Below are 4,213 nucleotides of genomic sequence, written 5' to 3' on the forward strand. Positions count from 1 at the left end.
GTGTGTGTGTGTGTGTGTGTGTGTGTGTATTGGCTGTGTCATTCGTCACGCACCCCGAGGAGTGTTCTGCTCGCCAGGGTGATTGACTGCTCTGGTCGTTTCGTCAGCAAGCTGAGTCCTTCTTCAGCTTCCTCACCAAAAATTTCCAGACGTGCGACTCGTGTTGCTGGACATTCCAGGAACCAGTGCTCCAGGTCGTGTTGAGCATGGTCGCATCGAGGGCATTTAGGGTCTACTTCTTCATGAATTTGATGGTCGTATGCGGCGAATGCTAGGTGCTTGCCACACCTAATTCTGGCCAGGTCAACCTGGTCACGTCTTGTCTTCACCGATTTTTCCTTTGTGTTGGAGTATTTAGAATATACTTCTTTCAGCCGTGGGCGTTCAGGGTCACCGTCTTTGATTGTTGTTTTGACAACTGTGCGTGCGCAATTCATACTGGTAGGACGATGCGCACCTTCGATTTTGGTTGCTTCTTTTGCTGCTTTGTCAGCTGCCTCGTTGCCGGGGATGTTGCAGTGGCCCGGTAACCATTGGATGATCGTCTCAGCCTTCGATTAGCTAAGTTTATGGCGGATGTGGTCCACTTCCCGGTTGCGTTGGGCTAGTGCTTGACACAGGGACTGGCTATCAGTGCCAATCACAATGACGTCCTCTTCTTTGGCATTCTCAGCGATCCATTCTGCAGCTCTCTCCATGGCGCTGACTTCTTCTTCGTAGGAGCTTGTGAATTTCGCACCTTTGATCCTCAGTATATGCGTTCGTGTTATATCTTCAGGGTCATCGGTGGTCAGAACTACTCCTGCTCCGCCGTCAGTCGTTCCTGATGTGGCGGACCCATCTGTGTAGATAGTCCGGGTTGGGTTGAAGGAGCGAATCTGTGTTAAGGCTGCTTCGAGGATCAGTTGTCCATCCACGAGTTTGTTTTCGATTCCAGGTAGGGTGCTGAAGATCTTGATGTTTGGATCCGGGATCCAAGGTGGGTGGGTAAAGTAATCGAGGGTTTTACGGTTACTAATGTCGTCTGTGTCCGGGAGTCTTGCTTCGAGGTCTCTAGCGGATGTTCTCCAACTCTTTCTTTGTATTCGTCTAGTTACGTTTGTTTGTTCGTATGCGATACGTCTTGGGTGGTCTTGTGAGAGTCTGAGAGCCTTTTCTGACGCAATGATTGCATTCCTCTGGAATTGTGTTCTCAGGCTTTGTTCCCCCGCTTCTAAGAGGAGGGCTTCACAAGGGGTGTTGAGGGTCTGTCCTGTTATATTCCTTAGTGCTCGGTATTGGATTCTCTCGAGATTTTTCAATTGGGTGTCGGATAGGCATGGTTGCCATGCGAAACCTGCATAGTTGATGATTGATTTTATGTTTGCAGTGTAGACCCGTTTTAGGTAGTCTTTCTTCCATCCCCATGATGTGTTTGAGAGGCAGGCAATGGTTCTTAGTTTTGGAGCGACTCGTTCTTCAATGCTCGTGACATGTGGACCAAAGCTGAGGGATCTGTCTAGAATCACTCCAAGAAGACGGGGTGTTGCGTTGTATTTAATGGTGCTATTCTCTATCTTGATGGATGGGGTCCACTTTTTTGCTGTCTCTCTGGTGGAATTTGAGAAGAAGCTCGATTCACTTTTCCCTGAGTTCAAGGAGATTTTCCATTCCTTCGACCATTTCACAACCACATCTACTGATCTCTGGCATATTTCCTCTGCTTCTTTGAGGGTGTTTGCTGTACTAGCATGTCCACACATCCGCGAAGAGTGAGTGGTTGCCTCTTGTGGTAGGATTTTTGCGAGATTGTTGATGTAGAAGAGGAACAGTATTGGTGATAACACCGATCCTTGGGGTAGGCCTTGTCGCGTAGATACAGCTTTGCCTAGTCTTCCGTTCATTCGCACTCTTGCGGTTCTGTTGCTTAGGAAGTTGCTTAGCCAGTGCACGTAGATTGGGGGGACTTCTTGTTCTTGTAGGGATAGTAGTAGCTTCTGTTTCCAGACAGTGTCATAGGCTTTACTGAAATCTAATAACACTATTACTGATCTTTTGAAGGGTTTGTCTTGGAATCCGTCTTGAATCTTCTGGATTAGCCTGCCTATTTGGTCGTCGCAGCCTCTCCCTTTGCGAAAACCTGCCTGGGCTGGGTGGAACAATTCTTGGGTTTCTGCCAGATGGTAGAGCCTGTCGTTCACCATCCTTTCCAAGGCTTTGACAACACAAGAGGTTAGCGATATTGGTCGAAAAGAAGCTAGTTCGCTTGCGGGTTTGCCCGATTTAAGCAGTGGTAAGATGTGTGTTAGGCGCCATATTTGTGGACAAAAGGATGTCGTGAAGCTGGAGTTGAATATCTCCAGTAATTCCTGGAGTGCGGTGGGGCCTAGCTCTTTCAGGAAAGATGGAGGTATATCGTCCGGGCCGGCGGCTCCTTTGCGTTTCATCTTCTTTATTGCTCGTTCCAGTTCCGGAATGGTGAATGGGACCCAATCTCTATCGTCTCTAGTTGCTCTCAGTCTCTTTTTGCATTCTCGGTTGACATCTCTTTCTTCCTTTGTGAACTTATGGCGACTGACCGAGGCATAATGTTTGGCGAATATCTCCGCTTTCCTTTCGTTTGAGGTTATGGTTTTCCCGTTATGCTTCATTGCTTCATTTGGGGAGTTTGTTTCTGGGGTGCCGTCGAGGGATTTGATCAGACGCCACATCCTGTTGTCATCAGCCTCTGTGACAGTGTCTTCTAGTAGGTTTCTCCAACTTTCTTCCTTTGCTGCGTTGATAATTTCTTGAGCCTCCTTACAGGCGTCGAGCCAGGCTTGACGATTTTCTTTCACGGACTGTCTCAGTTTGTTCCTTTTTTTAAGGGCAGCACGAACTATTGGGGTCATGAAAGGTTTCGTCTTGGAGCCAGGTTTCGTTTTGCCGACGTGGATGGCACCTGCTGTTTTTAAAGTGGAGTTGAATCTGATCACTCTAGCTGTTAGGTTTGGTTCAGGGATGAATGAGTTGCATGCATTCTCTACTTCGTTCCTGAAGAGCGACCAGTCGACGCCGTTAGACTTCCATCTGGCCGTGTGTCTAGTTGGTTGGTGGTGTGTTTTTTGGTTGACCGTGATCATGTTGTTGTTGTTGTTGTTGTTGTTGCCCTTTGTCTGTCAATAAAGAAATACAAGTATGCCTTCATGAAATTCAATTAACATCTCACTTTCAAAAATGAAGAGAGATGTTTTCAATAAAGTACAAATAGAGATCTGTTTATGTGCTTTTATAACATGACAAATATATAAACCTTTCCAGAATTCACACAGACATCAGATAAAAAAATTCACTCCATTAAGAATTAGTGAATAAGGCTGAACCTGTGTCGTGGGAGAAGCCTCTCTTTTTTAGTGAAAATAAAAAAGAGAACGAAAAAAACAAGAATGGAAAAACTGGTTTGTCATGTGGAAACGTACCATTGACAAGAAGTTGATTTCACAGCTTTTGACCCTGGAACAGCTCGCTGACAAAGAGAACACCTGGGTTCCCATGCGTGCTGAGCAGGTCCATCCTTTATTTTATCTGCATTATCTTGATCTACACGTTGTGCGAGCATTCTTCGGATACACCCTCCCTCAGTCTTGTTTGATCTTCTAAGTCTGGGATGGCAAATAATGAGTGCAACAAAACGTCCAAACAAGAAGATGTTAACTCAGTAATTGGTGAGCTCTGCCTACGAGCTCCTACCGACGACATCAAGAGATGTATCAAAACCTACCAATGGAAAGGACCTTGATCGTTGGGAGGATTTCAACGGATTTACCAAATCTTTTTAGAAGATACCTTGTCTTTTCTACAAGTACCTGAGCAAAAAGACTATCTGAAACCTTCAAACATACATAACCTTATATGTAGGATCCAGAACTTGCTTCCAGAGCGATGCGTCATCTGTAATGAATCTTATTGTGTAAGGTTGGGGAATCCCCTTCTCCATGCGTCATGGTGGGACAGGATTTCATAGGCAATGTTTTCTTCTTCAACTCGGTGCTGCTGACCAAAATATGGACAGTGATAGTCTCTTGTCTATCATTAATCCACATAACATCAAAAACCTCTACTACCTTTGTGATCACTGTGCTAATGAGAACTCCCAAAGAGCGAAGCAGGAAAGAAGAAAAACAAAAGACAGAGAGACCTTAATAAACTGTCAAGCCAATACCAATGGCAGGCAAACAAGATGAGGATGACAATA

General features: G+C 45.6%; 1 protein-coding gene across 1 annotated transcript in view; it reads left to right on the forward strand.

Moving 5' to 3' along the window:
* The first annotated feature begins 3,286 nt into the window (after nucleotides 1–3,286).
* The window catches only part of LOC136809839 (forkhead box protein N2-like), a 72,151-nt gene continuing 71,224 nt past the window's right edge, over nucleotides 3,287–4,213 (forward strand). Inside the window, exon 1 of the mRNA XM_067066393.1 lies at nucleotides 3,287–3,334. The gene's annotated coding sequence lies outside the window, so the exon portion shown is untranslated. The remainder of the gene's footprint in view (nucleotides 3,335–4,213) is intronic.

This window comes from Clytia hemisphaerica, unplaced genomic scaffold (assembly GCF_902728285.1).
Source record: "Clytia hemisphaerica strain Z4C2 unplaced genomic scaffold, Clytia hemisphaerica genome assembly, whole genome shotgun sequence".
Taxonomy (NCBI): Eukaryota; Metazoa; Cnidaria; class Hydrozoa; order Leptothecata; family Clytiidae; genus Clytia; species Clytia hemisphaerica.